Source organism: Cibotium barometz, chromosome 3 (genome assembly GCF_041138505.1).
Source record: "Cibotium barometz isolate CiBa-2024 chromosome 3, ASM4113850v1, whole genome shotgun sequence".
NCBI classification, from domain to species: domain Eukaryota; kingdom Viridiplantae; phylum Streptophyta; class Polypodiopsida; order Cyatheales; family Cibotiaceae; genus Cibotium; species Cibotium barometz.
Window position 1 is genome coordinate 33,325,891 of NC_141048.1, and position 23,656 is coordinate 33,349,546.

Genomic DNA, 23,656 nt, shown 5'->3' on the forward strand with positions numbered 1-23,656 from the left:
AGTACTGGTGGATATGCTATGGGATGTGGACATTTTTTCCATTTGTCTTGCATCACCCAAGAGCTAGTACGCTTCTCAACATGTCCCTCTTGTCGTGCATGCGTTGACCTAGCAACATACAGAGTTTTGGGCATTGATGATCTTCACCCAGGCTTCGCTCGAGTAGATGCTAGGACTGGCAGGCCTCTTGATTTTACCTCAGCTCTACTGACTTGGGACTCGACGACAAAGAGATCGGGAGCCTGAGGTGCATAAAGGGTTATGTGTAAGAGGATACAATTTGCAATAATGTATACAAGAGAATGTAGGATCTTTCATAGAACAAAACTTTAAAACTTAAATTGCATAATAAGACGATATATAATAATATTGTATTACTGAAGTGAAACAATTGATGGGAAATCCCCACACCTATGTGCTCTTGTGAAGGGAACTTTGATGGCTGATCTAGAAAAGCTAAAATGGAGGATGTGTGCTAGTAGAAAGGCTGAGTAAATTCATAGTGATGTGGGTTGTGTTGTGAAGGGGCTGGGTATGTATCTATGTAGGCCAAAATATATGTGCGGTCTCTGCGATTATAGTTGGTGCCATTGTTTGTGGTGCATACTCGGCCCATAAAGGTGAACTAGGAAGTGCTATGTAGGACTCCCACATCCCATGACTAAATAAGAACCTAAACTCAATTGATAAGAGGATCTTGGATTGTTTGGTATGATTCACTATTGTCTCATTTGACGTAATTATAAGAGTATTAACTGGATTGGTTAAAGATTAAACCTATCTTACTTAAAAATCAAACTCTTTTTTGGATCATAAGACTAACTAATTTATCAAGAGTTTCACCAAAATCAAATTTTATGTTTTCACAATTGTTGTATGCATAAAAAATGCTTTAACTAATATATCACTGTTTTAACATACACTTCAAATGGTATGTTCCTATGGTATTCTCACTATTTAAACAACTGATATATAGCATAGCCTTCAAGGGGTGAGTGAACCCTAACCCCCCTGCATATAATAGGTTTTTTATACACCCTTTATGTAAATTTTTAGCTAATAAAAGCATCCCTTCTGTATGCATTTTTTGGATTTTTAAGTAGAAAAACTTTTATGTATGTTTATTTTACATAATTCCATATGCTAATAAAATCTCTTCTATTATTAAACTCTTGTGCTATCTTACATAACTCCCTGGGGGTATGATGAATATGTTTGTCATACATATGATTTTCTAAGTGACATATTTGGCTCTTTTTATTTTTACAAAATGAATTATAGGGCATGTGAAAAAATAAACCATGCGTGATGTACCAAACAAAATGTGCGATGGAAATTAGGCATAAATGTCAAGAGGTATGCTTTTGATTATTCAGTGACATTTAAGATGGAAATGTATGCATCCATTTAATTTATTTGGAAAAAAAATAGAATTATCCAATGTATCAAACTCAAAAGTACAATGCACTTGTCAAATGTATGATGTACGAATCTGAATTGTATGCATAAGGTACCAATGTCAATCAATGGTTGGTATATGTTTAAATGTGTCAAAATTTTGATTTTTTTGATTAAATAATATTATCCTTTAAAATATCATATGTACATATGACCAATAAGATTAATTCTACATGTGTAAGTGTAAGTTTTTACTTTGTAAGTTCCAAATTTCTATCATTTTCATGTAAAGTTTTAGTTTATGAGCTAGTTTTTAAGAATTCAATGAATAGATCAAGTATCAATGTGCTCAATTTCACTACTAATCGAAAGTATTAAGGTTATTTTTATAGTTTTTTTATTTTTTGACCAAAAAAGAACAAGAAGACAAAGTTAAACAAAATTAAATTTAAACTATGCACATTGAGAAGGTTTCCTTGCATTCACTACAAGGGAATTATGGTTTACCAGTGCCTAAAGAAGGCATGGTAAATGGCACGAATGCCGGTATACATGTTGGTATATCCCCTGGTACATAAGTGCTGGTATTGGCATCGATAAAAATATAGTTTCATCTCGCTAATACCGAAACTAACATCGACATGCATATCGGTGCATATACCAGCATCCTGTGTAGGAAATGTTTTTTTGGGTAGAATGGTGCAGCCATTTGTAGCTGGCTACACCATTTTGCATGTTGGTAAGAGTACTTGTCCAACTATACTCAGAATTGAGAGAAAACCTAAATTATGTATTAATTCTAAAAGATGATTACATTATTTGTAATTACATGTCGGTGTTGATCCAAGGCATGGATAACAACACTTTGTATGTGCTAGACCATCATATGTACATGTCAAAATGGCAACATAAAATATGTATAACAAAGTAATATCATTTACATGAAAGTGTTGATCCAAATCATAGATAGCAACATGCCAAACAATCATGTGTACAAGCCTTGTGTAGACTTGGCTGCACCGCTACTCGTTGCCAAGTGAGGGCTGAGGCATATCCTATATCAATGCAGGCATAAGAAGAAATTAGTATTCAATGCAAACATGCCAAGTAGTAGTAGGATGCTTACCACATTTGATGCTACTTCCCAATTGAGTAGATTCATGCAAGTAGTAGTAGGATGCTTACCACATTTGATGCTACTTCCCAATTGATAGAGGTGTACCCTTGGACTCTAATTGCTCAAGCAGTGCTTGTGTGCCAAACTTGTAGCCATATACAATGCTTTCCTATATCAACCAACCAACACAAGGTTTAGGGCATGCAATAAATGCACATCACAAAACAAACAAATAAAAGAGAGGTGCAAAAAAACCTACAAAGTACTCATGGAAGGGCTCGTAGCCTCCAATACCAAGGTGTGCAGAGACAACACTCTCCATCCGAGCCCATTGGCGATGGCTGCCCTCTGTTGGCTGTACTTGTCAAGAGTGTCTCTACACTTGGCCTTGATCATCCGCCACTCCTCCTCATCAAGCCAAGTAGACCCCCCATCACAGCATCCTGCACCTTGGATCTACATGATGCCATGGTCCAACAATGACAATGTGACACCCTAATACACGCGCGACATGGAGCCTCCAAAACACTCGTGTGGCATTGAGGTGTGTGCCAAGCTTGAAGAGAGATGCATGTGCCCGTGCACATGTTGTAAGTATTAAGTCACTTGAAAACAAAGAATTTGTAATAACCATGTATGCATCTATGGTATATATCCGGTGGAACATCTACAAAATCTATGTTTTCACTCTCATGAAGATCCTAGTAATATTGATGATCATATCAAGCACATAGAAATCCATCCCGATAGAACACTATCAGATATAATTTTTAGGACAAGAAACCAAATAAACTAAAATATACAGGACATTTCTCCTCGGGAACCCATCTAATGACATTAACAAAGAGGACATGCTAGAGGAGGCTAGATGGATGAGATGTTGGATGCATTTACAAAATCTCTTAGCGATGGTGAGGAGAATGATACCACAACACGACATTGAGATACAACACATGAAGAAGAGGAATCACGGAACCTCGCTTGGGTAGTATCTGAAACAAGCATGATAGAGCTATTGAAGTATGTATGACATGAGTATGATGTAATTTTTTTGTGCATATAAAGTACTTAATGTTGATTAAGAATACCTATTTCATCTTTGAAGGTTATTAAAGGACCAAATCTTGCAAGAGGAAAATGAGATGCCGAGTTCTCGTGCGAAGGCCAAAAGAATGTTAAGTGAAATTGGCATGGACTCTAATTGTATCCATGCTTGTCCTAATGATTGTATCCTATACCAAGACGAATACACATATCTCAAGGAATGTCGAAGTTGTGGGGCACTCAAATACATGCAAGATGTTCAAGGGAAAAAGGTTTCTGCAAAGTTTCTCAGACACTTCACTATCATACCTTGGATAAAATATATGTTTAGGTGCAAATCTATAGCAAGTTTAATGACATGGCATCACTCTACTAGATCCACGGACAACGTCATGTGTGTGCTAGTTGCTTCACTCGCATGGAGACACATTGAGGAGAAGTGCCCTAATTTTAAGGAAGAGCCTCATAACATTCGTCGGGCATTCGTCTAGGGCTAGAAAAGGATGCTGTGAATCCATTTAGTCTACGGATTTCATCACGGAGCACATGGAATATTTGCCTTGTAAATTATAACCTTCCACCATGGATGGCAATAAAGAAGGGATACCTCTTACTATCATGGAGATAGTTCCCACGAAGTATAAAGTAAAGAACATGGATGTATACTTGCCCCCATTGGTAGAGGAGCTTCAAACACTTTGGGATGGTATTAAAGTTCACGATATGTCCCAATGCTATGGGTAAAGATTACAACTATGCATGATTGGCCAGGCTAATGTGGACTATGCATGATTAGCCAAGCTACGGAGAATGCTCGAGTAAGTTTTGATACATACTTCAAAATTTTCCTTTGCATTGTTACTTAAGTAATTAAACTTGTGAGGTTTTGCACATACATTTTGGCGTGGTTGCTCTAATCACCTTTTTTGTTGATTTGAAGGCTTTACTACATCTGGATATAACACATGCCCCTTATGTGGACCTCATTTGGACGCTCGTACTCTAAATCACTTTGAAAGATAGTGTATCGGGGTCATGTGCGATATCTCCCTCACAATCATGAATTACGAAAGGAACATCTAGGTAGACCACCTCCGTGTTTAAAGACATGTGATTGCATGGAGAGATAATGGAAATTGGCACTCCCAAGGATGAAGAGGCTATCCATTTTTCACACACTTTGTTAGTGGATTAATCTTCTAATAAACTATCTACTAGACCCAATGGACATCTTCAAGAATGTAGCTAAGGTGCTTTGGAGAACCATAAGTGGGGCTAAAGAAAGCAAGGGACAAAGGGATGATATGGTGGTTGTAGGTCCGTATGGAAGAATTGTGGCCATAACCCCAACCCAATGGGAAGGTGTTCCTACATAAAGCACCTTGGGTCTTAAATAAATTGGAGGGGAAAAAGTAAAGAGGACCATTGCAACGTTTTGCAACCCAACCGGATGTATGCATAGCCTGAAGGGTGCATTCACAAAATATGACAAGCTTTAGTGGCTTAAAGTCACATGATTGGTACAAATTTCTACAATTTGTGCGTTGAATCACAATAAAGGGATGCCTCACCAAAGAAATAAGAGCTATCATATACATTGGTGCCTTGGATCTCCACCAAGGAAATAAGGCGAGATACCTTAGAGTCGGCACGTCTAAACTCCTTGGAGGCCATGTGCATGGTAGAAACGTTTCTACCAACAATAAGCATATTGACCAAGGAGCTCCACTAAGGAAATAAGATGAGATTCCTTAGAGTTAACACGTCTAAACTCCTTGGAAGTCATGTGCATTGGTAGAAAAGTTTCTACCAACAGGCATATTTACCATTTAGATGCACCTCTTAGTTCATGTGGTTAATGAGGTTGTAGTTGTAGGGACTGTCCATAGTCAGTGGATTTTTTTCTAGAGAGATTCATGAAAACCTTTAAGGGATTTGTTAGGCAACGAGCTCGGCTAAAGGATAATATGGCTGGAGGATGGCTTGTACAAGAATCTCTTGTTTACATAACAGAATTTCTCAGTACATCTGACGACCCAGAGATGACTTGGCTATGGAGCCATCTTGAAGATGATAGAGTAGCTGGGAAAGATCCACAACGAAATGGGATCGTAAGGGCAATGGACAATACCTTATGAGATAATATCAATAACTTTTGCATCCTGAACTTAAATGCCATGGTTAAATGGATTGAAACATATCAAGAGATCAAGGCACAACGTATTGTAGCCTGACAAATTTTTTGAAGAAGTCGAACAACAAGAACCCTACTATAACCTCCGGAGCTTGCACAACTACCTGTCTTTCCTTTGAGTAGATGGCTTGATGCAACAATAACACAAGCAAATTATAACGGCGGCGGTGAGACTATCACTGAGGAGGAGGAGGAGCTTGCAAAAGGTTGTGATTGGCATGTAAGTAATCATTCTCCTTGACTACTATCTCATTAATTAAAAAAAGAATTTATTTATCATGCATCAATTTGCATGTTGATTCTTGTTGTTCTTGCAGTATCGTAAATATGGTGCACTTTAGTCACATGGGTGTCAAAGCCAACTTCGTACAAGAAAGCTGGTCAAGTACAAGTGACTTGAATGCAAAAGTTGGCATGCTTAATTATGGAACTATTTAAAACATTATGAAAGTTGCTTTTAGATAATTTCACATGTTTATTTTTGATGTGAAGTGCTTCAAGGTCATAACAAATGGACCAAATGTAAGTGTAAGGAAGGACAAGAGTGGGTTTGTCCAAGTTGACTCCACAAAGTTTTAGACACTTGCACATGTTTATTTTTGATGTGAAGTGCATCAAGGTCATAACAAATGGACCAAATGTAAGTGTAAGGAAGGACAAGAGTGGGTTTGTCCAAGTTGACTCCATAAAGTTTTGGACCAACCAAAGGGGTACATTTGTCCTGCACGCCAGAACATTGTGAGCAAGTCATGTTTAAAGCAGATCCAAAAGATCCAAGGTGGATGTTGGTAGTCCAAGTTGCTCCTCGTAGCAAACAAAATTTTGAAGGCAAGCAACTAGAAGAATAATCGCAGTCATTATGATGGAGTTGATGTTATTGAAACTCAAGAGCCAAATAAGATTGTTGATGTTGAAATCCAAGAGCCAGATAAGACCTATGCCATCTCGGTCAAGGCAAAAGTCTATTTGGACACAACAAAATCTATGCATATGGCATGGGCCAAGGTGCTGAAGCTTAGGATCCAGCAGAAAGCAGCGAGGGTGGCAACTCAGATAGCCAAGAATGCCATTGGAAAATCTAAGCTGGGCCAATTTCTTATGATATTATTTCCTGACCCAAAACACTTTGTGCCACAGAGTAGATTGGCTGACCGAACACCTGAAGTGGTGGTGGCAGCAGCCACAATGAACTTAGAGCAACAGGTGGAGGCTAGAGCGTTGGTGCAACCAGTTGAGTCGGAGGAGAACACGTACACATGACACAAATATTCTATGCAGGGAAGACACAAGTATGGTTAAGTATTTACATTGTTAATCTCACAACCTAGCATAATAATTTCTATGATGTACCCCCTCCTTTCTTTTTTCTTGATGCAATGATAGATTCAAAGAATAAAGGCAATGAATATAGCCACTAGTTTTACAACATTGAAGACTAAGAAAATAATAATTTCTATGATGTACCCCCTCCTTTCTTTTTTCTTGATGCAATGATAGATTCAAAGAATAAAGGCAATGAATATAGCCACTAGTTTTACAACATTGAAGACTAAGAAAATGAAGAGAATGACTAACATTGTTTAGAGGTAGACCATACTAGAACATGGCTACTTGAATGGGAAGATGCCATGGATGAGGAGATGGCAGCATGATGCAAATGCAACATGGGAGTTAGTGCCTTTGCCTAAGGAAAAGAAGGCAATTGGATGTAAGTAGGTGTATAAAGTCAAGCACAATGCTGATGGTTCAGTGAGCAGGTACAAGGCAAGATTGGTTGCCAAGGGCTATGCGCAGACTTATGGCATAGACTATGAGGAGACATTTAGTCGGGTTGCAAGAATGGCAACCGTGAGAGCTGTCATTGCTATGGCTGCAGCGAAGGGTTGGTCTTTACATCAAATGGATGTAAAAAATGCTTTCTTGCACGGTGATTTGCAAGAAGAACTGTACATGATGCAGCCACCAGGTTATGAGAATGATGCACATCCAGATTTTATGTGCAAGTTACGCAAAGCCTTTTATGGCTTGAAGCAGGCACCCAGAGCATGGTTAAACAAGATCGGGGAGTATCTTGTTACCATTGGATTTCAGATATCCAATGCATATTTTTCACTATATGTGAAAAAGACAGATCTATCACCTAGTCTTTCTTACAACTTAAAGTTACATTGAATATCCTTTCTTTGTTAAAGTTTTTGTGTTTGATGGTCAATTGGAGGCTATGTGATATAAACAAACTTAATTCTTGGTGTGCATGTGTGTGTGTGTGTGCAGGCAAATTTACATCCCACCAACATCATATATACTTATTACAAATGTACAATAGTACATAAATCATATCGCATTATTCAAATGCTTGTTGAGAACATCCAATAATAAATCTTGCATATCGCACGGTAAACATTGTATTGGATCTAACAAAGAATTGTCCCTAAATTGTGCATATTTTCCAAAATTCCTAAATTTGAGTTATATATAAAAATTATTATTTTTATTATTACAGGCATACAATAATATATATACATATGTGCTTTCTATGGGCGCATATATAATTATATATATACACATATGGGCGATGACCATATATATATATATATATATATATACATATATATAAATATATATATTAGATTAGATTATATATAATATATTATAATTAGAACATATATAATATAAATATATAAAAATTATCATATATTATCATATTATATTATAATAAAAACATATAATAATTATTATATATAACATACTACATAATCTATATAAATTATATTATATTATTATACATATATTATATATAAAATATAAAATATATATAATATATTCATACATTATATTTTAAACTATATATATAATGTAATTATATATGTATGTATATAGCACACACACACATATATTATATATTATATTATATATACTACATATATAATAATTATTATATAAAATATATTATAAAATATATAATACATATAAAATATATTATGTGATATATATAAATATAATTTATATATGATATGTAATACATATATTATATATTATATGTATATATGATATTTTTTTAAAAACTATATATATAGAGTTTAAACATGATATAAATATATATATATATATATATTATAATATATAGTGTATATTATATATATATATATAATATATATTTTTATTATTACGAGTGTACAGTAATATATATACATATGTGCTTTCTATGGGCGCATATATAATTTTATATATACACATACGGGTGACGACCATATATATATATATATATATATATATATATATATATATATATATATATATGCTTTCTACGCCTATGTATCATATATATTACGAGCATATATATATACATACACACACATTCGACGGTGTCATATATATGTATCTATATATATATATTAGATTATATATAATATATTATAATTCAAACATATATATTATAAATATATAAAAATTATCATATATTATCATAAATTATCATATTATCTTATAACAAAAACATATAATAATAATTATATATAACATATTACATAATCTATATAAATTATATTATATTTTTATACATATATTATATATAATATATTCATATATTATATTTTAAACTATAAATATAGTGTAATTATATATGTATGTATATAGCACACACACACATATAGTATTTATTTAATATATAGTAAATATATAATAAAAATATACTTATATGTTTATTATGTAAATAAAAAGTTATTTATATAAATATATTTATTTATTTTCATAAATATAAATTTATTCATTTGTTATGTAAATATATAGTTACAAAATAAACTATAATATATATATATATATATATATATATATATAGAGAGAGAGAGAGAGAGAGAGAGAAAGAGTATAATATAGGTGTGTGTGTGTGTGTGTAAAGAAATTTATATATACATTGAATATTTCTTTATCAAACTTGAGAAATATCACCATCTTAAAATATATATATATGTAGATACCATACATATTTATTATATAATAAATAAATAGAATACAAAATATACATCAACGAGTTGTACATAACCATGTCAGCGAGCGTATAAATCATAGCCTAGAGAGATACTACCAATAGCTATTAACATATAGACTCTAGAGAGAGGGGGTGAACCGATTACTATGATAGTCACATTCTATGTCAAGAAGCCTTGACAAAGAGTGAGCCAGCTATTGTCACACAACAACCACTATGAGATATTATAGAAGAGAGAGGAGATTAACAATTTTGTGCTAGACGAGGCGGTTACCAATTTTTATTTTTAATTTTTATGTTCCCCCCTTATCAAACCATGTGGCACGTGGTAGCCCTCCACCATGAATGTGGATTGTACAATAGCAAATGTACCTCTGCCTAGGGTTGTGTGCCCTCCATTGCATTGGTGGCGATATGTACACATGCGACCGATAACGTGGCGCACTATCCTTTGCGTGTAGAAAAATCAATCGTACTCGGAATCAACGACCAAATAAGGGATTTGAAAATGGACGGGCAGATCAATGTTCACGAAAAACATTTTTGTGAACAATTTTTTTTTTTGCAAGTCTAGATCTTACAAGTTTTTTCACAAAGGTTGCAAACTTTCTTGCTAAATTATAACTAAAATGTATATAATTTTGAAGATTTTAAAAATTAGTATTTCAATATTCACAAGTGAAACCACAAATTTTGTAGTTTCATTATAGCTATTTGTGGGCTTTCACTGAACACTAGGGCGGATGTGTGCCTTTAAAAGGCCCACTGATGAGAACAATAATTATTGTGCATAAATGGAACGCTAGAATGACAACAAGAGCGGTCTGATCCCATCAAGGTCACAAATGATGGTAGTTGTTTTCACAAAATATTAAAGGAATCATGATAATAAAAAATAATGTGTTTATAATAATTGTAAATATACATTGATTCTTGATGTGATTATATCTATCTATTAATCTATCTATAATACCTTTAATAGAGTTTTCTTAGAGTTGCCACGTGGGTGGTAGCTCCCAAGCTCTATCACACTTTAGAGATGTAGCCACTAGTAGTGTAGGTAATGTGGGTAAGGGTAGTAGAGGCACATGCAGCAAGGGCGATAAAGGGCAAACACATCACAATATTTTTAGATATTCAAGTCCATCTCTAGAGACATATAGTTGTTAGCAATGTGGGTAAGGGTGACAGAGGGCACATACAACAGAGAAGGAGTAAAGGAGGAAGTATGAGCAAACGGCACACGTAGTAAAGGAGCCTTGAGGCACATGCAATAGAAATGGAGTAAAGGAGCCTTGCTTTAAGGGCCATTTCAACTTAGCATTAGAAGAGAGAGCCGAGCAATCCTAGGTTGCCCAAAATGGATAGCACCGACACCACCATCTCAAGAAAAATGTGAGATCTTGGCAAAGGTGTTAAATGAGGTGGAGCAAGACATATGAGATGCGTCATGGCAGGTGTAGAACCCCAATTTCATGGAGGATTACATAATATAATATATATTTATGTGTGTGTGTGTGTGTGTGTGTATTTGTATTTGTATATATGTATATATGTAGGTGTGTGGGGGGATTGTTGTTTTTGTTGTTGTTGTGTGTGTGTGTGAATGTTTGTATACACACACACATATCGATAATACCTTATTTGGGAGGTAACACATGATGGCTCCTAGATATAGCTACCCCACTTGGAAGCTCCTAGATATAGCTACCCCACTTGGAAGCTCCTCTCTTCTTCTATAATTTACTACTATACTCTTCTATACCATACTATGTGTGTGCGTATGTGTATCTTCTTCTATACTATATACTACTACTCTTTTATACCATACTATATATGTATATATATACTACTGCTACTATAATATATATATATATATATATTATTTGAGGGTTAGAGAGAGAGAGAGAGAGAGAGAGAGAGAGAGAGAGAGAGAGAGAGAGAGAGAGAGAGAGTTAGAGAGAAACAATGAGTGTGTGTGTGTGTGTGAGAGAGAGAGAGAGAGAGAGAGAGAGAGAGAGAGAGGGGCTAGAAAGAGAAGAGAAAGAAACAAGGTTAGAAAGAGAAAGAAAGAGAGTTAGAGAAAGGTAAAGAGAGTGAATGAGAGAGAGAGAGAGAGAGAGAGAGAGAGAGAAGAGAATTAGAGAGAGAGAGAGAGAGAGAGAGAGAGAGAGAGAGAGAGAGAGAGAGCTAGAAACAGAAAGAAACACGGTTAGAAAGAGAAAGAAAGAGAATTAGAGAAAGGAAAAGAGAGTGACTTAGAGAGAGAGAGAGAGAGAGAGAGAGAGAGAGAGAGAGAGAGAGAGAGACGTTAAAAAGAGAAAGAAAGGTAGGTTGTGAGAATCACTAAAGAGAGAGGGGAGAGAGAGTGTGTGAGTGAGTGAGAGTGAGGTAGAGAGAGAAACTCAGTGAGTGTTTTTTAAGGGGGGGAAAAATAGAGGAGAACGAAGAGAAAGAAAGAGAGATAGTAACTTACTTCTATAATGACACCCAAGCTACTCTCCCCTGGTTCTCTACAATTTATAGCCTCATATGGATGGACCAGCAATACTACTCCATTGCCAAGTTTTGTAGATCTGTTGTCATCCCAGAGGATGACACTTTTCTCTTTCTAGCTCTCCCTATCTATAAAGTGATCTTCTTGATCAACAAGAAGTTCCGCAAAATTATCCTCTTTGGTATTAGTAATGTCTTTGTCCATAACAAGGTTGACCAATGGCCATTTGATGATGCTTCAAATTGCTTGAGACATTGTTCTTGCATCCATTGTGGCAAATGGAATGAGAAATGTGTCATCAAAGCTTTATTGAACATGTATTGCTGCACATGTCTCACCAATGAATTAAAAACCACATGTTTGAGATGCATCAATGGAATGAATAACCTCGCGTGCCTTCCTTTTGTAGAACCATGAATGAGAAACACTGAAGCACCTTGTTTTAGACCCTGCAATCCCTGAGAAAATCAAGATCTCAATAAGAAAGATTGAAGTGATGTTTTTACGATAGTACACAAAACTATAATGTAATTCAATCTCAACATGAGTTCAGGCTCCAATCAAAGTTTGAATCTCACCTATCAATGCTAGTTTGCTAGGAGGCTAGGCTCCATCTAAAGCTTGAGCCTTGCCTGCATATGCTAGCTTGTTAGTAAGATGCTCCATGAGCCTCACCATCATATGTTAGTTTGCTAGGAGGCTCCAGTTAAAGTTATCATCCTCACTTGCATAATATATTAGTTTGCATATGTTAGCTAGAAGGGTAGGCTCCTCCAACAAAAGTTTGAGCCTCACCTGCAGATGATAGTTCGCTTCTAGGAAGCTGAAAGTAAAGTTTGAACCTCACCCACAGATGCTAGTTTGCTTGGAGGCTGCCTCACCTTCATATGCTAGTTTTCTATTAAGAGGTCCCAATTGAAGTGATAATCCTCACCTCATGTATATGCTAGTTTCCCAAGAGGTAGGCTTCATCACCCTCTACATCTGGCCACACCATTTCATTGTGGGATATTGAGTCAAGGTATGGTGTCAATTAGCCATCAATGTTTCATAGCTACAAAAGGCAAAGGTGAGTGGTTATAACAGCAGCAAAGGCAATAGAGAGAAATATGCTAGTGAAGAGAATGTGACATGGAAATGAGCAAATGGAAATTGGATTTGAGACTCTTCTCCTTTGTGAGGCTGAAACTCAAGTTTGAGCCATTGTGCATTATGTAGATTTTAGTTGAATTTTTAATCGCATAGTTTATAAGTATATTTGGGTGTATGGGGAAAGAGAGAAGAAAAGAAGAAATCTCAAACTCAAGCTCAAGCTCAAGGCTCAAACTTGAGTTTGAGCCTTGGCTATTACACAAGCAAGTAGGAATAGAGAGGGAAGCTAGGATAATCCCAGAGAACAAGTGGGGTGTGGGTGAAGAAGGGTATATAAACAAAAGTGAAACTAACTATAATCAAAAGACCCGGGACCTAGGCCTGGGCTTGGGCTTGGGCTTGGGAGAAGAAACCAAAACCGAAACCTTCTTTCTGCCTCCGCCTCGCGCTCTCGAGTCCCGTGCGGTGCTCCCTCCTCTCGCCGTGCGGCGCTCCCGTCCGTCTGCGTCCTCTCGCCGTGCAGCTCTCCCGTCCGCGCGTCGCCGCCCCTGGCTACTACTACCTGCACCTCCTGACTGCCCATTTTGTCTGCCTTCTCGAGTCTCGCCGCCGCCGTCTGCCTGCCTTTCCGAATCTCGCCGCCCCCGTCCACCTCTGCCCGCACTGCCCCGTCTCCCTCCCGACCGCGTTTGAAATTCAGCTCTCCCGAGTCTCACCGCCCCCGTCTCCCTCCCTCTCGATGACCGCGTTTCAAATTCAGCTCTCCCGAGTCTCGCCGCCCCCATCTGCCTCTTCTGCCTAGCTGCCCGCACCGCCTCGTCTCCCTCCTGCCCGACGCTCCGCCTCCCGAATTTGAAATTCGAATTTTTGAATTTCCCCCCCAACTTTGAAATTTGAAATTCAAATTTTCCCCCCCAACTTTGAAATTCAAATTTCCCCCTTCCCCCTCCCCCCCAAACTTTGAAATTCGAATTTCCCCCTTCCCCCCCAACTTTGAAATTCGAATTTCCCGCTTCCCCCCAACCGGCAAAGTGTCCGACGTCCCATCCATGTAAAAAAAGAATGTCTCGCCTTAATTAAACAAAGTGCAAAGCGTCCGACCTCGCGTTTGAACCAAACCAAATGACATGCGAACCCTAAACACGATTCTGCACCCAGAGCGATTTTGTGTGGTGAGCATATAGTGCTCGTCATCGTAATCGCCATCGTGCATGCGATTTTGCACCCAAAGCGATTCTGTGTGGTGAGCGTACAGTGCTCGTCATCGTAATCGCCATCGTATGCAATAATCATCTCTGTTTCCTGTCTCTGAAGTACTCGCTCAGCCCTGCATTTCAAACAGTTTCTTTTCCTCCCGTAATCGACACGTCTGCGTTGGTTCCGACCTTTGTTTCCTGCAAAACCATCATGCCCACACACCATCGGAGACTTCAAGCATCTCTCACGTCTATGCAACATCGGAGACTTTCGTGCGTCCATCTGCGTTTCGTGTGTTCCCTCATCTAATTGAATACTTTACGCAACAAGTAAGTCCTTCTAATTGATTACAGTAATCAATATAAATGATTACTTGATTGCACACTAAGTGTGCCATTTGTCAATTGTTGCTCGTCGTAGATTATTTGCATTTCTTGCTGCTCTCTTTTGTATCTTCACATATGCCCAGAACTTGTAAAACTGATCTTTGTGCACATTATATAATCTAAATGACAAGGGTTCCCTATATAAACATGGTATATGTGTCACATATCTGAGTGCACAACTTGGATATAGACTCCACCTTAAGTTCGAGCCTCCCCTACATAGAACTTATGTGTTAACGCTCGACCTAGATTGAGTCTTTGTTCTCCATGTTAGTGTACCCCGGCCTTAAGTCTCGAACTTGAGTTTGAGCCTTTTCTCTCCATGCTAGTGCACCCTGGCCTTAAGGCTCAAACTTGAGTTTGAGCCTTTGCTCCTTTGCTCTCCATGCTAGTGCACTCCGGTCTTAAGGCTCGAACTTGAGTTTGAGCCTTTTCTCTCCATGCTAGTGCACCCCGGCCTTAACACTCGAACTTCAAATTGAGCCTTCGTTCTCCATGCTACTACACCCCAGCCTTAAGGCTTGAAATTGAGTTTGAGCCTTTGCTCTCCGTGCTAGTGCACCCCGGTCTTAAGGCTCCAACTTGAGTTTGAGCCTTTGCTCTCCATGCTAGTGCACCCCGGTCTTAAGGCTCCAACTTGAGTTTGAGCCTTTGCTCTCCATGCTAGTGCACCTTGGCATTAAGGCTCCAACTTCAGATTGAGCATTTGCTCTCCATGCTAGTGTACCCCGGTCTTAAGGCTCAAACTTGAGTTTGAGCCTTTGCTCTCCATGCTAGTGTACCCCGGCCTTAAGGCTCAAACTTCAGATTGAGCCTTCGTTCTCCATGCTAGTGTACCCCGGTCTTAAGGCTCGAACTTGAGTTTGAGCCTTTGCTCTCCATGCTAGTGCACCCCGGTCTTAAGGCTCGGACTTGAGTTTGAGCCTTTGCTCTCCATGCTAGTGCACCCCGGCCTTAAGGCGCGAACTTCAGATTGAGCCTTCGTTCTCCATGCTAGTGTACCCCGGCCTTAAGGCTCAAACTTGAGTTTGAGCCTTTGCTCTCCATGCTAGTGCACCCTGGCCTTAAGGCTAAAACTTCAGATCGGCCTTCGTTCTCCATGCTACTGCATTCCGGTCTTAAGGCTCGATCTTCAGATTGAGCCTTCGTTCTCCATGCTAGTGTACCCCGGCCTTAAGGCTCGAATTTGAGTTTGAGACTTTGCTCTCCATGCTAGTACACCCCGGTGTTAGGGATCAACCTTCAGATTGAGCCTTTGTTCTCCATGCTAATGTACACCGGGCTTAAGGCTCGAACTTGAGTTGGAGCCTTTGCTCTCGATGCTAGTGTACACCGGCCTTAAGGCTCAAACTTCAGCTTGAGCCTTTGTTCTCCATGCTAGTGTACTTCGGCCCAAGGCTCGAACTTGAGTTTGAGCCTTTGCTCTCCATGCTAGTGCACCCCTAGCATTTGAGCACACAACTTGGATATAGACCCCACCTTAAGATCAAACCTCCCCTACATTTGAGCACACAACTTGGATATAGACCCCACCTTAAGATCAAACCTCCCCTACATGGAACTTATGTGTTAAGGCTCATTCTCCATGCTTAACTTTACATGGAACTTGGCCTTAAGGCTCCAACTTGAATTCGAGCCTTGCCTATCTATGCTAGCGTATCCCTAGCATATGAGTGCACAACTTGGATCTAGGCTCCAGCTTAAGTTCGAGCCTCTCCTACATAAAACTTGGCCTTAAGGCTCGAACTTGATTTTGAGCCTTGTCTCTATATGCTGGTGTACCCCTGTCATATGAGTGCACAACTTGGATCTAGGCTCTAGCTTAAGTTTGGGTTTCCCCTATATGGAACTTGGCCTTAAGGCTCCAATATACTAGTGTACCCCTAGCATATGAGTGCACAACTTGGATCTAGACTCCAGCTTAAGTTCAAGCCTCCCATACATGGAACTTCGCCTTAAGGCTCAAAGTTGAGTTTGAGCCTTGCCTCTCTATGCTAGCGTACCCCTAGCATATGAGTGCACAACTTGGATCTAGGCTCCAGCTTAAGTCGAGCTTCTGTATGGATTAAGTAAATGCAAGTGAGGCCCCCACTATTCAAGAAAACTAAGTGAAGCATAAATAATTGTAGCATGTATTAAGTTTCTTAAGTTTAATAGGTTTTGATTTGATATGTAGCATTTAAATCCATTTTTTTCTAAGGTTTTGAAACTTTTTTTGTGCTTCACACGAATGGAAGCCTGCTACCTCGCAACCACATGGTGCACCAATCTTTACTCTGGATGCTCTCGAAACAACAACTCAAGCTAAAAGTGTCACTCCTAAAATTAAGGTGGATAAGACCTTCGGGATTGAGTAACAAAGAAGGAGTAAAATGGTTTGTGGATAGCTACGATGCTAGTGCAAACTTCAAAGGAGTCCTCCATTTGTTTCTGTCTCGAGGTGATACATCATATGGAGATATGGGGATTGTGGTAGGTGCTAAGGATGATGTGGATGCAAGAGCAAACCCATGCTTCACATGCAATGTATTGCCAGAAGGAGAAACTACAAAAGCAAATAAGTTTTGCTTATCATTGGACACTTTTCACCCAGTAGACATGGGTGTAAACTAGGAAAGGACAATTCTATTGTAAAGCTAGGATTGAAGATCATTGACTTTTCCAATTAAGAAGACTCGGGGGTGGATAATGTAGAGGACCTGGTGAAATCAGTGAGGCATGCAAAGGAGGCTTTGGATTCACGAAAAAAGTCCATACCTGAAAAGGAGACAACAACCACTCAAGTTAGGAAAATTGTGGAGAAAAAAGACAGGGCCATAGTGAAGAGTGCACTTGAAGCATCTAGAAATGCTGGTGCAACTTCTTCAAAACATAAAAAGGAGGGTGACAAAACAAAAGTCCTTGATGTAAGCACAATAGCAGTTGAAGACATGGCAGGCTCTTAGGTGCAAGAAGAGGAGCAAGCAAAGAAGAGAAAGGCAAAGCACTCTACAAAGGTTCAAGAAATCTCTTCAAAGAGGCAAAGGACAAAACCAGCAAGTGGTTCAAAGGAGATAGATGTGTTCGATAACGAGCTAATGGAGGTTGAGACTCCAAATAAGGGCAGTAAAGCAATGATCTCATTAGAAATAAAGAAGGGATATTATCCCTTTGGTCTAAATGAGGTCTTCAGCATTGATGTGATGAAATGTTATCCTACTCCTTCAAACTATGTGTATAGAAGGTTAAATAAGGATTGGGTTCGTATTTTGACCCAATACTTTATTGAGGACCCAAAGCAAGAGGAGATACTTGCAATTTTGATGCCCTGTAATCGTGCTACGAAACAACCCCTTGATAAACTCGCAAAAGAAGATATTCATAAAGTTGAATATTGGATTATCTCTGGTCAACACTCTATTAGTGCTACGTATGCATCTTGTGGAAGAGAATGCAAGTGTTTGGCATTTGATTCACAAAGATGCATTCACTTTCCTTGATTTTTATATGCAATGGTTTGAGGTATGGATCTGGAGTACTAATAGACTACAAAGGACTCGACGCATTCTTGAGTTGTGCTTTCCTCGGCACCATTAAAAGTTTAAGGTCGTAGCAAGGCAGGCATCATGTCAAAAGACGGATCTTCTAATTGGATATCGATTTGTATACCACAAAGACTTAGATGTAGCATGGAGAATTTTTCATGACCTGGATGGAAATAACATGCTAACTTTTTATGATACCCTCTACAATGTAATGTGGAATATGCGCGGAACCTACTTGATTTTTCCAAAGATGTGGAATCAAAATATAGAGGAGCTTCAAAGTTTTTTGGAGACAACAATCAACGCATGGTTACTTGGTTGGATTTATGCAAAGAACAAATGGGAGTATACTTGCAACACTTTAGTAAATGAAGCAGCTTATGATAGAGAAACTTTGTATGTATTGGAGCAATACATGAGAAAGTGTTATGTTTGAGATACAATTTGTACTCAATTATTATCTTGACAAAGTGTCTATGAAGGGTTTTTGTCTTCGGATGAATTGTAAACTTGAATGTAACAATCTCATTGAAATTTGATTGCTTCTGGTGTTTCTAAACACCACACTCTTTGGAGATCCCTCAATTCTAAGGTTCCTTTCCCAAGTGTTCTTTGGCATTATTACCCATGTTTTTACTTCAATGTCCCTCAAATTTGAGCATATATATTATGATTTATAATCTTGATATAGTGTCTAAGATGGGTTTTTATCTGTGGATCAATCGTAAACTTAGCACATTGTTACTGTCATTGAGCTTTACTTTTTGTTTTGTTGTTTCTAACACCACACCCTTTAGAGATCTCTCATTTCTAAGGTTCCTTTTTAAGTGATATTTAGAATTCTTTTGGCAAATTAAATAAAGCCCATGTTTTTACTTCAATGTCTCAAAGTGGAGATAGGATTTAACATTATCTTGTTCATATGAAAGGTGTTGTTGTATAATCTCAATTAAGTTTAGTGTCATGTTTCCCTTGTCCTTCCAATATTGTTGCATTGACGTATGTATATATACAACTACAAACAAATACGCCAAATAATTGTGTCAAGATATAATCTAATGGCACAAAGAGTGCACCAACAAATAGATGTTAGCTCAAACTACACAAAAATACCGAGTTTCCAACCAATCCTATAAGAAATGGGACTCGAATAATTCCCAAAATTCCTAAATTTGTCTTATATGCTACATAGCCGTAGAAAGCATGTATATATAACATAGTTATATGCCCACTCGAAACATATATATATATATATATATATATATATATATATATATATATATATATATCAGAGTCGAATCGAGCTCTACCCCACAACGCGGGTTCTAGCCTCTCTTCATCTCAAAAACAATGCCCATCAAACAAATCTTTATTTAAAAAAATCTCTCCATTTTTGTCATTGAGAGGAGGCTGAGCCAGGAGCATGGAGGAGGTGCCACGTGAGAGTGTGAGAGAGAGAGAGAGAGAGAGAGAGAGAGTGTGTGTGTGAGAGAGAGAGAGAGAGAGAGAGAGAGTGTGCGTGTGAGTGAGTGACAGAGTGTCTTTTAGCTGCACTGGGCTTTTGGCGTTTAAAACATAGTTTGGCATTTGTCATGTTGCGAATTTGAAAATTGGATAGTACTTTGTGGGCGGAGATCTCCAAGTACAGAGAGACAAGCACATAGACATAACCTCCGTGTGGAACTGAGTACATGGCCATTTAAGCAAGTTCCCATGCTCTGTGAAGAACCAGAAATTTTTCTTCTAGGGTGGTGTAGCTAAGGAGGAGGGGCCTTAGGCGTTGAAGCGCTGGTTTTGGGAGCAAGAGCAATGACGGCGGGGACCTCAGCGTTTCTGCTCTACGCCCTGCTGGCGGGTTTATTGATAATAATCAGTATATTAATATGGTTGTGGAGGACGATTTGCACCATATGGTGGAGGCCAATCAGGATTAGGAGAGCCATGGAAGCACAAGGTATTAAGGGTCCCCCTTACCATGTTTTCTATCCAAACACAGCCCAATCGCTAGCCTCTGGGCGCAAGCAAGCTACCATGCCGCACGTTTCACACTATCTCTTGCCCTACATTTTTCCTAACCTGCTCAAATGGTCTAAGGAGCATGGTACCCCTTTTGTGTATTGGCAAGGCTCCCGTGCCCAAGTCGCCATTGTCGACCCTGCCCACTGCAAAGAGATTTTGTCCAACAAATTTGGCTTCTACACCAAAGCTAGCTTGGACCATTTCTTGCTTGATTTGTTTGGAAATGGGCTTGTGGGCTTGGAAGGGGAGAAGTGGGCACAGCATAGACGCATTGTCGGCCCTGCTTTCTTTCTTGAAAAGCTCAAGGCTATGTCTCCCACCATTGTACATCTGGCCGCCCAAATGCTTGATAAATGGCAACTACAATTCCAACATCGAGACTGCAAGGAGATCAATGTGCTTGAAGAGTTCAAAGCCTTGACAGGCGATGTGATTGCCCATACTGCCTTTGGTAGCAGCTACATGGAAGGAAAGCAAGTTTTTGAGCTCCAAAACGAGCAACAAGTGCTTTTCTTTCAAAAGCGTGCGCGCACTCTTCCCATTCCAGGAAGGGGCTTGCTGCCCACTCCAACCAACTGTTACCGTTGGAGACTTAAGAGGCAGATAAGAGCCACTCTACAGCAAATCATTCAGAAACGATTGAATGATGAAAGCCCAAGTGAGTACACGTTTGGGAAAGACTTGTTGGGGCTGATGATGGCCGCATACAGAAAAGAGTTGCAAGGAAGCCAAAAGAACTTGGAATTGGGCATGCAGGAAATCATCGATGAGTGCAAAACCTTCTTCTTCGCGGGCCATGAGACCACATCAACGCTGCTAACATGGGCGCTCATGCTTCTTGCTCTTCACTCAGAATGGCAAGAAAAGGCTAGAGAGGAAGTCCTTACTGTCTGTGGCGGCGGCAACAAGCAGCAGCATCACCGTGTTGATGCTGAAGCTCTCAACCGTTTGAACATCATTGGAATGGTTTTACACGAGGCTTTGAGATTGTACCCTCCAGCTGTAGCCGTAATAAGAAAGGCCTCCAAAGACATGAAGCTTGGGGATGTTTCAATTCCTAGGGGCACACACCTTTTCATTCCCATCCTTGCCTTGCATGTGGACCCATTGTTGTGGGGCCATGATGCCCATGAATTCAATCCACATAGATTTGTTGATGGGATTACTAAGGCATGCAAGCATCCATCAGCTTACCTTCCTTTCGGTGCTGGCCCTCGTGTATGCGTGGGTCAAAACTTTGCTATCATGGAGGCAAAGATTGTTCTTAGCATGATCCTCCAACGATTTCGATTTCGTCTCTCCCCAAGCTACAAGCATGCACCATATATAGTTCTTACTTTACAACCTCAATTTGGAATGCAAATAATCTTTGAAGAATATTGAGGGGGGATGGCACATGAACATGCCTTTCCTAACATTCTGGAGAACCACATGAGCATTTAGCGCTATAGTCGCTTATTATCAATGACTAATGCATGTATTGTTTGACGAAATATGGAATGTAGACAATTTTATCATCACAATGTGCGCCCAATCACTCTTACAAAACATGGAAAATGATCTACAAAAGTGACTTATATCATACGTCATGACTCATAGGTTTACAAATTTTTAATGGTCCAAATAGTTGAATGACAAGCCCATAATTAAGGATGATAGTCAAAACTATAATCTTCCAAACCCACCCAACTTTTGTAAAGAGATAGTACTTACAAGATCAAATTGTAGGAAATTGGTCTGAATGTGCAATCTCAAATTGGTCTGAATGTGCAATCTCAAATTGGACCCACGTCAAGAATCTTCTTGTTGTTTCTTTGGCATTTTCACTAATCCAATCTTGTTGTTTCTTTGGCTTTTTCACTTAAAGTATGACTTAAATTCACACTAAGAGATGAGTGAGCCTACTTTTTTTAATTCACAACAATGTGTTGATATCTTACATATTATGGAAAAAATATGTTCTTAATCTTCATCTTTATTACATGATGACTTGCCTTGTATATTTAAGATTGAATCTATTTACATATTTTTAAAATGATTAAAACAAGTTGGAAAGAATAAAGCAAGCTATAGACAAGCGTAGCTTGCTTAATTTTGTTCCCAAAAAAATGAACATCATAATAGCCATCACAATATTGGTTAATTGCAAGGCTTATTCCCATGCAGCACTAGTAGAAAGTATAGGAGCGCTTACTATGAGACTTTTAAAGTTGACACAAACTAGTTTCGTAATAATGACTCTTGCTATGGCATTTGTAAATTTGTAGTGATGTAAAAGATTTGATACATGCATGATTTGTTCCTTTAGAGTGACTTAAATTGTTGATCAATTTATAGTTAGGACATAAGCAAGACATAACTAGGTTACACATGTATTATAGTGAGCAAATAAACATGTGCACACATGGCTACACATCATGGCATAGTGTAATTTAACTCATGGAATGTGTTTATATCATGGATTGCATTTAGCACCACAGCACCTTGAGGGTACCTAAATGATGACACGATGGTTGCAAACATATAGGTCAGTGACTTTTTAGTACCGCAACACCTCGACGGTACCTATAGTATACATTGCATTTAGTATCACAACACCTTGCCGGTACCAAAATGATGATATGATGGATGCAAACATACAGGTGCGTGACTCTACGTTTGAAAATCGTGTAAAACTAGATACATGGAATACTATTATTGGTTGTGCACAAAATGAGCTCAATGGATTAGTGAAACCCCAAACAATAATAAGAAGATTAGATTAGTAACAAGAATGACGTAAACAATTAATAAGAAAATTGGATTGTAAACAAGAATGATGTAAACACTCTTTTTTTCCTTCACATTCATTTAACCATAGGAGTACACAAAATGTCCCCATGAAATGGATGTGAATGAAAAGAAAAGTATTTTGAGACTTGATACAGTGAAAGAAAAACTAAGGGGATTTAAACATGGAGTAAATTTAAAGTAGCCTACAATAAAGCCCCCTTAGTTACTGGAATGGCTATCTACTAATAGAGAACACTTTCTCCACCTCTTTATATCCCTCTCCCTCTCATTGCCATATTATGCTCTCTCCCCCTATCTAGCCCTTTCCCTCTCTCTCTCCATGCCCTCCCTCCCTCTCTCTCTTTCTCCCCCTACACACTCTATCTCTCTCTCTCTTTCTCATCCTCCTTCAACATGCAGCCTGATGG

The 23,656-nt window shown here is 38.5% G+C and overlaps 1 pseudogene; it reads left to right on the plus strand.

Moving 5' to 3' along the window:
- The first annotated feature begins 20,151 nt into the window (after positions 1-20,151).
- LOC147639975 (cytochrome P450 709B1 pseudogene) lies at positions 20,152-22,014 on the plus strand (annotated as a pseudogene).
- Positions 22,015-23,656: the final 1,642 nt, after the last annotated feature.